The 12,638-nt window shown below is 51.5% G+C and overlaps 1 protein-coding gene across 6 annotated transcripts in view; it reads left to right on the top strand.

Annotated features, from left to right (window-relative positions):
• The window catches only part of PLXNA4 (plexin A4), a 571,205-nt gene that overhangs the window by 148,185 nt on the left and 410,382 nt on the right, over positions 1 to 12,638 (top strand). For 2 of the 6 annotated variants that reach the window (XM_027573476.2, XM_027573483.2), the window contains exon 1: positions 135 to 600. The exons of 3 other annotated variants lie outside the window; for them this stretch is intronic. The gene's annotated coding sequence lies outside the window, so the exon portion shown is untranslated. Of the gene's footprint in view, positions 1 to 134; positions 601 to 9,280; positions 9,370 to 12,638 lie in introns of those variants that run through there. One more of the 6 variants, XM_027573478.2, reaches the window with a different exon arrangement.

The following is a 12,638-nucleotide window of genomic DNA, read 5'->3' as shown; positions in this document are numbered from 1 at the left end:
CGGGGCGGGGGCAGCAGCGGCGCGGCCGGCCGCGGGCTGCCGGGGGGCGGCCGCGGCTGCCCAGAGAGGCGCGCAGAGGCGCCGAGAGCGCTCCCCGGCGGGTCCCCCGCGCACTCGCCGCGCCCGGGCAGCGGCCCGACCGGGCGAGCATGGGCGGCGCGGAGTGACGCCGCCGTGCCCGCTTGGCATCAAGGACATTCAGCCCGCGGGGGTGGGGACGAAGGGGGGCAGCCCCGCGTCGCCACCGCAGCCCCCGAAAGCCGCCGCCGCCGCCGCTCGGGCTCCGGGCTAGGTGGAGCAGAGGGGTGCTTGGAATCGATCCACATTTTCCGACCTTTTTGTTGGACATTCCGTCCACCTTGGACGCCGCGAGAGGAGCTGTCAAGCCCCGCAGGCTGTGATTTCGCCCTCGGTTTGCCTTGCCTCCTCCCGGTTCCCTGTGCCTCGGTGGAGTATTTGCGTTCGGGGCTGGGGCTGGAGGAGGCAGCCACACGCGCGCACACGCACACGCTCAGAGGAGGACGAGAGGCAGCGGCACAGGCACCATCTGCAGTGTCAATGCGGCGCTCCGGCTGAAGGAGGCAAAAGCGGCGCTGCCAGGTAAGGAGCCGGCGGGCGGGCGGGCGAGGGCAGTGCGGGCGGAGATGCCCGGTTCGGTCCGGGAGTCCTCGGCTGCCCTGGAGCCAGTCTGCTGCACGCACGCACACACACTCAGGCGCACACACACGAACACACACTGGCACACGCCGCGCACACGCACCTGCCCACGTCCCACCTGGACCCCGCGTAGGTGCGGCGCGGCGGGAGTAGGCATTTCCCTTGTTCTTTCTCCTCTGCCGATCCCGATCCCGACTCAGACTTCTCATACCCAGGACTTTCAGGGTGGGATTTGGTGTATTACCGCCTCTCCCTCCCACCAGGGGAGGCTGAGGGAACCGATTTTTCAGTTCCCGGCCCCTGGTATTTCTAGCTGGTTTTCAAAACGGGAGAAGTAATGAGAGCTTTGGGGGGAGACCCACCCAGTGTCATCTCTGCTCTGGGGCCTTTGGACACCCTGGGGTTTTCACGGGTGGCAGACCCACAGATACTCGGACAGATATTCGGAGAGCGTGGTGGCCCAGCGTGCAGGGAGGAGGCCACGGAGGCAGATGGGGCTGCAGTTCTGTAGGGCGGTGCATAGGGAACAGACACTGCGTTTCCCCAGTAAGAGGCAGCACGGAAGCCTTTCTGAAGCGTGGCACTGCTTCCCCGCGAATCGCCGGGATTTCAGGCTTCGTATAGCATTGGGGGTGCTGCTGGCCTAAGGAGGGTAAATGGGGGTCAGATCCTCCGTAAGAGGTCTGACCCATTCACATCTCCAATGTCTCAGCCACAGCAAACCCACAGGGCTCAGGGACACAGGACTTGGGTCTCCCCTTCACCTCTGTCCCCTTCCCTCTACACTGTGTGGGAAAGCATGGGGCTGCTTCAGCCTGGCCTCTGGCTAACACCTGTCACATGCCTTTGGAGGTGTGTGTCTGAGAAATCCAACGGGAAGGGGTGGGAGGAGGGTGTAGTGCTGGAAGGGAGGAGGGTCCCCTCTCTCTGTGTCCACCTCAGCAGTGCTGCCGCCCCCCCCCCCCCATAAGGAGACCAGGCGTTCTTGGGTTTGCTAGTGTTTCCCCAGAGCCAGGCTGCTCCTGACGTTGTAGAATCACTCTCCAGAAGCCTGGGGTTCAAGGTTCTGTTTCCCTAAAGCATTTCCTTTCCTTTTCTGCCTGGCTGAGATTTCACAGGCTGCTCATTTTCAAACTTTTTCTGGAGGAGGTAGGAGGTGGCCGGGGCTCCAAAAGGGCTTTCTCGCAGTTTCCATTTGAGGGTCAAAGAGCAATTTATTCAGGCTCAGTTGTTGTAGGGAGAAGAACGTGAGATCCAAGTAAAACATTAATTTGGAGTTGCACGTAAATAGATCAGGGTCCTGTCTTTCTCTCTTGCTGTCCCTTTTGTGGTAGCTTGTTGGGCAACCTGGCAAGAAATGGGATGAACTTGTACCCTTTATGTGAGATCATGTGTTCAGAGTGTCCTACAAACTCACCAGTGGGAAAAAGATGTTGGGAGTCTTCCAGAACATGAGGGGAAAGGAGTCAACATTCTTTTGAACAAGGGGCCTCAGTGTTGGGCACAGGATTTGGTTGATTCTGTAAATCCTGAGGATGGGTGCTGAAATAAAGGGCTCGCTCCGCACCCCCATCTCTGCTGTTTTCAAACTTTGCCCGCTCCTGCAAAGGTCTCAGCTAGGCTGGGGAGGAGAGGAGCAGCCTCCCCTGGGGGGAGATTGTATTCCTGCTGTGTGCTGCCTGAACTGCCCTTTGATTGATTGGAAAGGGTAGATGGAATAAAACAGAGCTCTCACAATGGGGAGAACCCAGTAGGGGGAAGACACATCATTTTCTTTTTAAGAATGGCACGTGTGTATGTGTACACACATCCAGATATATGCATGCCTTCTCAAAGAGCCTGGCTCAACGTGATCGGCTGGTCCAATGTGGGACAGCGGGACCCACCTCGGTCTTCCCGGCTGTGGAAGAACTGCATCATTTCCACACGCATGCCCTATGAGTGCGTGGACGGGGAGGTCCTGCAGATGCGTAGAGGAGCACGTGGTTTTCAAAAGAAATAGTGAGCGCCAGCAACAGTGGGTGGCTCCCAGGTAAACAGTCGCTCTCGGGACCTTGAAGGGGCAAAAGGATGGCGTACAGAGCTTCCTGGAATGCCTGTCTTCCACACAGACCTCTCTGCTCCCTTCCCTGCTTCTCTCTCTATCCTGTAGCCTGAGGATCCATCATTTTAATGCAAAGCCAGCAGTCATGATGCTAGTTATAAGCTAAACATTTTTAAACATGGGTTCAAAAAATCCCCACACTTTCTGCGCTTAGCGTTAGGTACCAATTTGGTTTCTAGGGCAAAGCGGGCATTAATTAACATCTGTGTAAGGCTGGGTGTGCATCATCTAATTTTTTTCCTGGCTCTTGCTGAGCCCTGGAGCATGTCTGGTTGTCACACTCTCTCTACCACCCCTCTGTGGCCTTCCTTTTAAGTTCTCTAGGGTCTTCGCACGCGGAAGGGAGTCGTCCTAGAAAAGCCCCAACCTCGAACTCTTCTTTTCAGCAGCCCCTCACGGTTGCGAGGCTGTGCTCTTGGTGAGCCTGGGCTGCCCACGAGCGCTGTTTCTTTCGGCCCAATCTGGTACTCACTTGCGGGCTCGCCTCTGTCCTCCCCAGACTTCCTCCTGGATGCCCACCGATGCCTACACACATTTCCAGAGGCATCTGAGGCCGCCAACTTGTTTCCTTTCTCCTGGGCTCCTCTCCAAGGCTGCTGCTGCTACCGCTCCCTGCAGACAGGGAGCTCTGCAAGGCAGATTCTGCCTATCCTCGGCCTCCGGAGCCTCGTAATCACAACGAGGGCTGCTGGGAATCGAGTCGGGGCTTTCTAGGGAGGCAGCGGTCCAGAAGTGGGGAGAGGGCTGAGGGGGCGGGGTGATTAACGGCTCTTAGCTCCTAGTTATCACCAAGCTTTGATGCAAAGAAACTGCCGCCCATCTCTCCCCTCGGAGCCAGCTAGGGGGCATTTCTTAGCCGCTTCTCCCCATCCTCACTAGGAGAAGGCACTACGCAAACAATGCCACCTCAGAGACCTGTTGGAATGGCTCCGTGATGGGCGGGGTGATCCACGCTGTGATGAGTCTGTGAGGCAGATGTGCTGTCCTCTCTTAGGGTCCCCTCTTGTCTCCTTGTTTGTGTGCAGCGCCGACGATGTGAATGAAGCCAGTTCAGACCCCGGGGCGGGAGAACAGGGCTCATTTCCTTCCCCCCGGCACCCCCTTCCTGCTTCCCCTGTGCACCCCCTTTCCCCCCCACGCAACTTCCTAATTCACCTCTTAGCTTTATGTGCACATCCGACAGCCCACTCGCCCTCAAATTTGTGGCACTCCAAGAAATCAATATAACATGAATTTAACGACAGCTGGATGATTAAGTGTTATTTATATTTAAGAGCGGCATTTTAAAAAGACGTCACGCTAATAAATCAAATGGCTGTTTGGGAGATGCACATGATTAGGGTAATTGCCCCATAGGCTCCATTGAGCAATGCCTGGCCCAGGCAGAGCCCCGCAGACACTATCTCTTTGGAAGCTGGCGGCCCCGCTGCTCTGACCCTGACCTCCCACCCGATCCCCTCCGTCCGGACTTACTCACTCTTGTCGTGCTGCTTACTGCCCAGGCTGTGGCATTCCAGTTGTGGCAGGAAGGTGGAGTCAGCGGGGACACTGAACAGGGCTCTGCTGCTAAGTGGTAGGAGATGGGTCTTAAAAGCGAAAGCACGCAGGAGGTCCTAATTCCCAGAGCAGAGGCCTTGTTCCAGAAGGAGGAGGCTACTTCTCTGCTTGATATGAAGTAGCTTGGGAGAAAAGCTTCCTCAATCCCTGCGAGAGTCTGTGCCAGCCCCGAGACCCCTGTGCTTATGGTCATGTGGCATCAGCCTCCCCAGGGAAGAGGCTGTGTGGACATTAGTGTTTGCCCTGGTGAAAGTAGCAGAATGGAAAGGAATAATAATCAGCAATGATGGTGGTGGCTAATATTTATTCTGCACTGACTTGGAGGAGCCATCATTTAAGTGGTTTATGCAGGTTGGCCCATTATCATCCATGTAAAACCACCCAGAGAGGCAGTTACTGAATTATTCCCATTTCCTGCATGAGCAAACTGAAGTGCCCAAGGAGAAAGACTTTGTCTAGGATTGTACAGTTGGTGGGTGGTGGAGCCACATCTCAACCCTAAGCAGACTGACCTCTCTCCTTATCACTGTGTCGTCTGCCTCCTTGGGAGATCTGTGAGGAGCGTGTTGCCCCCCTGGGGAGATTTGTGGGAGAGTATGCTGAGGAAGTACAGAATATGTGGTTTCTCCCTGGGACACGTCTATGACCCCAGGTGAATCTCTTTTTTCTTTGACTCTCAATTTCCCCATTCATCAAGTGGGCCTGCCTTATCTTTGACTGTTGGTGACTTGTGAAATTGCATGGATCATTCTAGCAGAGTGCTCAGTTCCTGAGGGTGACTCTTGCCTCTTTGGGTAACTCCCATCTCCCCCTGGGGAAAGCTAAGGAGGAGGGAATGAGTACCGACCTCCTCTGTGCTTTTGACTCTATGAGGCTCTGAGTCTTGTGCTGGTGGGAATCTAGTTCTCTCTAGTAACAGCTTCAGATTTGCTGGTGTTGTAGAAATACCATTCTCTCATCGAATCCTTCAAACCATCCAGCAAGGGGGAACTGTATTCTCATTTTGATTGTGTAGGGACTGAGGCGGGATGCCCAAGGATCCAGGACACTACATGGCGGATGGTCTCTTCACTCTTGGGAAAGAATGCCCACGGTGGGGACTTGCTGGTTCATTCATTCATTAGCCCTAGGGTTCTAGATTTTGGAAGTCAGAGAATCTTCCAAAGCCAGGGAAGGAAGCTTTGCCTGGGGGCGTCATGCTACACTGGGCGCCTGGGCCATACAATAGTGGGAGCAGAGATTCTCTGGAGGTTGGTACCAGTGGCTGCGTGTAGCTAAAGTCATCCTGCGCACTTAATGTGAGTGGAGCACTGAGTTAGGAATGACATCCAGATTCTGAGAGGTGGGGTCTGGGAGACCCTAATGGAGCCCATAGACTTGGCTGGGTGCTGTCCCATCCCAAAGCCAGGCCTCAGCTGCCTGACTCAGTCTCTGTAGCCTCAACAGTTTAGGGAACAGCCCCAGGCAATACTCTTGCGGTTAGTTGTTTGGTTAGTTTTTTCCTCCAAACACAAACTTTTATTCTATGCTTTCTCTGCCTTCTCCTCTATGCTGCAAAGTGAGCAGAAGTTTCTGCCAAATGTGAGGTGGCTAGCAGGGGTGCATTTCATCACCTCCCCTCTGGCACACCAGTGGGAGTGGCTGAAACTGGCGGATGTGGAGTCCTGCTCAGACTTGCACCAACAGGGGCTCAGGAAGCCTTCAGCACCCTCTCGTTGCCAGCTAAGCCTGGCTAGACCCTCCCTCACCACGGTGCCTTCTCCATGAACCAGGATTCGCAGCAGCAAATTGGATTTTGGAATGTTTTGTCACTCCAACACAAACAGATCACTAGCTAAGAGGATGTCGCCTCTGCAGTCAATGCACTGAATGTAGACTAGTGGAATCAATTCTGAGGTCTTCCGGGGAAGAGAATTTTCATTAGGAAGCATGTGGAAAGAAGCAGTGGAGGAAGAGGGCACTGGGGCCACAGGAAAGGAAAGCCTTGGCTGCTCAAGTGAGTTAGTTAGCTTTACATCTGACATACCCGCTGAACTTGTCTCATACGAGCACAGCTGGATATTCCTCATGGTGGTGTGGGGTCTAGAGCTAGAGGCCGAACAAACCATTCCTTGGCTTTGGCCCAGCAAAGCAGACTTGGCTGACCGTTTCCCCTCTTATGGCGAGAAGAGTGAGAAGGGAGCATGTCAGGGCAGCAGGCAACGGGGGCGTGTAATTGAACCGGCCTACGCAGAGTGTCAGCTAACTTTGCAGACATAGTTAGAGTTTATTTTCTCCCTCTCCGTCTCAGACCTGCTTCCTGAAGGTAAACCTAAAATGGCGCAGAATTTCCTGAAGTGTATTCTGTGGGAGTGACTAGGTATGACATACACAAAAAGTTCCCAAGGCCAAAGCTGGAGAACCCCTGAGTGTGTAAAGCAAAGCTGGAGTTCCTCGTTGCAGGACTTCTCAGAGCCTTTAAACACACTAACTGGGATTGTGAAACCACAATAGGGAGATGTACTATGTGGTGGCCCTGAGAATCCACTGAGAAAAGCTGGCCTAAGACCAAATATTTCATTTTTCTATTCTAACTGAATAAAGGGATAGATTCTACAGTGAAAATTTTAGCAGAGCGTTCACGCTCTACACACTAAGTACTGGGTTCTGGTGATTAAGCAGATACTAGGGTTTCAAACAGAATTTTGCCAGATGGGCAGATAGTCCAACTCTAGGCTCAGTGTTTGCCCCTTCCAAGACAGCAGGGAGGTCCTTAGGCAGGAGTGAGGTCCAGGCAGGTGTATATTTTCTCAGGTTCCTAGATAGTTCTGGTATGTTTTCCTGGTTAAAAAGCAGGGGTATTGTGGGAAAAGTTCATTTTTAGAGAAAAATAGATGTAGATTATCACAGCTCTGTAGCTTACCAGCTCAGGGGTCTTGGGAAAAATCACCTTATGTTTCAGTATCACCATTGATAAAATGAGGGGGTTGGTCTAGATTTTAAAAATATTTTAATATGTATACAGTGGAGCTCTTTACTCAAATGAAATTTTATATGGGATTCTAACACACAGGACTGTTCTGGTCAAAGCTATGGAGGAGCCCAGAGCCTTGCACTTTTGGTCTGTCTGCCCCTCATTGACAGTCTTGGCCTGGGTTCCCTAGAAAGCAGAGCCTGAAGCAAAAGTTGATGTGGGAACACTTTGTTGAGGGGTGAAATCCCAGGGCAGCAAGAGTGAAGGAAAAAGGGGGAGATGTAGGGAAGGAACAGAAACAGCAAATGTCCAAAGAATACAAAGAATGTTATTACCAAGCCAGCTAGACCTTCCCGAGGAAGCACAGCTGCCTGCTCCTTACCTACAGAAGCCTGATGGGAACAGAGTCTCCAAAGAGTCTGGATGGCAGGCACAGCCAGCATCTGCGCTGGGTCCTTCCTGTGAGCCGCAGCTCTGTGGGCACCGTTCTCCGCCTGAGGCAGGAACTCCCCCTCACTTTGGGACTGTGATGCTAGCTCAAGCCCGAGCTGTCTGTGGGCAGGCCCATAGGCTGGGGCTTCTGTGGCTCCCCTCACCGTGGGCCTGTTGGAGCCTGGCCTTTGCCCTGAAGGAAGAAAGTCTTCGAGAACTTTAGGAATAGTGTGAGGCATTCCTGGAGCCACTCGGGCTAGAAGTGGGACACGTGGCTGAAGGCCAGAACTGGGGGTGAGGATGGGCTTTCAGGGATCTGGGCAGGTGCATCAATTAGGGGTCTGGGATAATGGGTTCCCTATAAGATACATAGGATTCTTCAGAACAGAATCCGATAGTGAGCCAGAGCAGGCTGTTCCAAGAAGGCATCATTCAGCCCTCAACAGTCATGACTCAACGGCCGCGATGGCCAGCCACACTCTGGACTACCTAATTTAAGCCCCCGGGAGAAGCCGCATTAAGAACAGGTTCCGGTTAGGTTTCAAGAGGCTTTCCTAACTTTTAGAGCTTATTAAACAATGGAGTACCTTCCACTCGGTGGTGTGTGAATATCTCAGACACTTCTGTTTGCATTGGCTGAGGGGCATGGCTGCCTGGAAGCTGGGGTCAGAGGCAAAGGACCTCTGTCTTTCTCCTGGTTTTAAAGAAATATTGTAAGCATCAAACTCTAAGACCAAGGGGGGGCATTTTTGCCTAAAATACTTTGCATAAGTCATTGCCTCCAGCTGGCACCCCTTCCTTTTTACAACGCGTGTGCTTCAAAGCCCCCCATCACCCAGAGTCAGGCCGAGCAAAGGATTGATGGTTGTGCTGTGCTTGTGACCCCTTCCCCACCCCTCACCCCCGCTCTCTTCACCATTAGATACTGACCCCTGTCTCTCCCCCAAATGTGCTTGCCTTTAACCGCTGATTGATGTGAGCAACTCACGGACTTTGAGATGTGGGTCTGCGTTAGTGTGGCTGCCCGAGATTTCCGGCTCCTGAGGGTCCGGACCAGCCTTTGGTTGAAGTTCTCCCATGTAATCAGAACTTAATTCATACTTTTTAATAATGGTAAAGATGCTACTGTGGGCGGTAGGGATGATGACAATAGCATTGAGATTATTTATTTCCTTATGTCTATAGATGAGAGGGACCATTTCATACTTTTCTTGTGTGCTTGGTGCCCCACCTAGGGCCTGTCATACTGGAAGCAAGCAATAAATATTTGCCGAGTAAATAGAATGAATAAATGGAGCAGGAGAAGGTGGAGACGAATGGCCCATAAAGGAGAGAACTAGGGGCATGTGAACCTGCCCCTCTGGCGAGCGCCTGCTCTGTGGCAGGGGCGGGGCTGGAACCACATCAAGGCAGGTGGCTGTTACAGAGGATAAAACCAACTAAGACGAGGGCAGGCTGAAACCATCAAGCACCTTAGAGTGTCCTGGGTGATGGTGGTTTGCGGACAGGTGGTCTATTGACATGACACATGTGCAACTGAATTCCTGCTTTCCATATAAAACCCATTGTGGGTTTAGGTGCTGGGAGACTGAGAGGGACGACCGGATTGCATTTCCCAGAACATCCCGAAGACCAGTGCCTCCATGGAAAAAGCATCCGTGGCCAAGTAAGCCTTGCAAACATCTTAGGCTCTGTCCTCCTCTTAGAGATTTAAGATGTACATTAAAGGCATAGGAGTCCCGCTATAGAGACACCTGTTTAATTATTCTTCGCCAGCCATTTTTCAGCTTGTTTGGTGGTGAGTGTTTAAGCCAATCCAGGAACAAGTGTTGGACAGAAGGCATTTGGGGAGACGCTGGCCTTCAAGTGAGAGCTTTCGGGTTTGAGCTTGGTCTGGAGGAGGAGAAATAGGAGAATGGAGTCTACCGAATCATTACACACGGGGACCTGTGGGGTCCAGCCTTCAGAGGAGCTGCCTTCTTCTGGTTCTTGCCATTTGCTTTTGAGAATCTCAGAAATGGCTGCGAGTTGTAATGAGATGTTGGTGACCATCATGCCTTCAGATGTACGTTCTCTAAAGGGACTGATTTAAGGAGCGTGGTTGTGGCTCCGACTGGTTTGTGGAAATATTTCTGACAAGGAGCACTTTCTGGTTGCGCATAATAGATCGAGATGGATGTTTGTAAAATACATGGGTAATGACATTCACCTTCTCCATGTTGTTTTCTCGGCTACATTTATCCAATCAGAGGCTTCAATATAACCAGCAAAGATAAATGCTCTGCATTCATGAAGAAGGCTTGAGTTATTGAGACATAGCTCCCTAAATTTTGGACAGTAGAAACAAAAAATTTTCTCTCGAGGAAGAAACTGCTACCCCCAGAGAAGCTGAAGTTTTCTAATTAGACTATAAATCCGTGGTTTCCACCATTGGGCAGTGACCCAGAGAACAGAGTTAGGCATTTCCCATGGGCAGCATTTCAGCACCCGGTACCCATTTTACATAGGTAATGGTGTGCATATGTGTGTGTGTGTGCATGCACACGTGTGTGTGTGAGTTGGGGTGGGGGTGGGCTATCACCCCAATGGTGTTTAGATTTGGATCACCTAGGGGACACAGGCTGGTGACCCAAGTGCCTAATCAGAAGGCCTCGGTCATGCTTTGCCCGAGCACGTGCTCCTTTCCAAAGTGAATCACAGTTGCTAACAACACACTTACTAACAAAATTCCCCTGATGCCCATTCATGAAGCATTGCACTGGTGATTCTATCAGCATTAAACTGTTTGGTGACTGAGTTTAGAATTATAGGAGTCGGAGAAATGAATTAGCAGTAAATCAAGTCCCAGCTGAGTTCAAACCCAAATGCAGTGAGTTTTAAATTAAAAATATCTTGCTATGATGAAGCAGTTGTAAGTCAAGCACTGGAGCTCTGTCACTCCTGACTTTGGAGAAGTGTAGCAGTCACCCTTTGAAAGGAAAACCCTGGCAACAGCTTGTATTGATTCCCAGCCATGCTGGGAAATTGCCACTTCATTTCTTCTTCATAAACTGTTGGCTTTCATTTTTTTCTTTTTTTTTTTGAAAAGGAATCCTATTTGCAGGGACACAGCAGAGCTCTGGGAACAGGGCAGGTGGAAGAGGGCTCAGGCCCTGGGGGTTCATTCGCTGCCTTCTCTTTGGTCCTTCTCAGGAGGAGCCGTGCAGAAGGGGGACCTGGGTCTGTGGGGGTCGTGTGATTTGTTTTGCCGTTCGGACCATATTTGATTCTTCTTTCTGGGGGATCTGTACAGAAAAACAACAAAGAGAACACTTCAAGGAAACTGCAAGACTGTCATGTTGCAGTGACAATTGCGGTGTAATAGGAAATCATTTATGTAAGTTACGCTGCCCTCTGAATGGAGCTTGTTGGAAGTGTGGCTACAGCTTCTTAAGGCCTTTTTTTTTTTTTTCTCTCCTGCAAAATAATCCTGAGGTTTTCATTTTCAGAGCAATTGAAGAAGTATTATGTGCCGGCCAGGGAATAGGGAGATCCAGCTTCTAATCCTAGGCCTGCTGACTTTCTTCCAGACAGTTCCCTCTCTGGGCGAGGCCTCGATTTCTTTTCCTTTAAAAGCTGGAATAAGCCCTTGCTGTTCCTGACCTGAAGCCCAGGAGGTGAGGATGAGTGTGCCATCCATATGAAAGGACCAGGTGAGCAGCAGAAGGTTGTATTTGTATGCAAGGTCCAAGAAAATCAAGGAGGAGACAATGAACTCTAAGCTCAGGCCTCTCCCCATTACACCTCTACCAGCTCCTGTGTGCTTGGTGATCTGGTGAAGGGCTGAAATGATGAAAGAAGCCTGCATAGCCTGAAAAGAGAATGTTTGTGGGAGAGCAGGAGACCAGGGGAGAGGACCGTTAGCTTAAGAGTGCAGAGGCTTGGGTAGGAGGGGACCCCTGCTCCTGGCAATAGTAGGTTAGGTCAGGACTTTGGAGAAAGGAAAGGGGTTGTAATTTCTCTCGATGCCCACACTTCACCTTGCTCCATATGTATTCTTGCCTAAAATACTTTGCATAAGTCATTGCCTCCAGCTGGCACCCCTTCCTTTTTACAACTCGTGTGTTTCAAAGCCCCCCATCCCCCCAGGGTCAGGCTGAATCATGTCTTGTTTGTCTGTGGGCAGGAGCCAGTCTGTACAGGTCTGGCCTGCAGGTGGGATCTGACCACTAGATAGGGTTTGCTTGGCCCAAAGAATGTTCAAGAAGCATTTGTATTATTTGAATGCTGTGAGGTGCAGCAGTCCCTCTCTGGGGAGCCCCAGGTCCCCCTCCCTGTAGTCACACCTCTGCATCACACATTTATGGTGAAGGTACTTGAATTAAAACGCTGGCAGCCTAGTACCTGGTAGATCCTCCAGCAGTGATGCTCACCCCTCCTTCCAATACACAGCGAAGAAAATAAGTTAACAGCGTAGAGTTGAGCGCTTTGCATTCTACAGGGAAGCTTGGTGATTTAGGAGTCTTATTCATCACAGCAGATGTAGAAGGGGCTGGTGGTGAAATTTTTAGTATCTCCGTGCTCTATCAGTGTGTTCATTCTAAGGAAACTTTAGAAAAAAAGGCCATTTAGTTTGAGCACAGTGTAGAGAGAAAAATACGCAACTTCTTCAAGTCTTCACAGACCCTTTCGACCCCCAGCTCCTCCGTGCCACTGTGGAAGGTCACTGCGCTTGTGGGGAAGGGGAGGTAGAGGTCCTTGGACAGGGTGAGGTGCCCAACTAGCATGGGCCCAGTTCCAGAATGAGGAACACTGAGTGTCCAGCCCCGAAGAGTGTCTTCAACTGCAAATTTGCAGTGCAATTTCAAGTGAAACGGTGCATCTACTCTCTTCTCTGGCTGGCTCTGGGTGTCTCAGAGCCGCTACTGTAAGTGGCTTGTGGACTCTCTTATGGAG

Source organism: Zalophus californianus, chromosome 12 (genome assembly GCF_009762305.2).
Source record: "Zalophus californianus isolate mZalCal1 chromosome 12, mZalCal1.pri.v2, whole genome shotgun sequence".
Classification (NCBI taxonomy): domain Eukaryota; kingdom Metazoa; phylum Chordata; class Mammalia; order Carnivora; family Otariidae; genus Zalophus; species Zalophus californianus.
The sequence above is the reverse complement of the archived record's forward strand: the minus strand, read 5'-3'. Positions and strand labels throughout refer to the sequence as shown.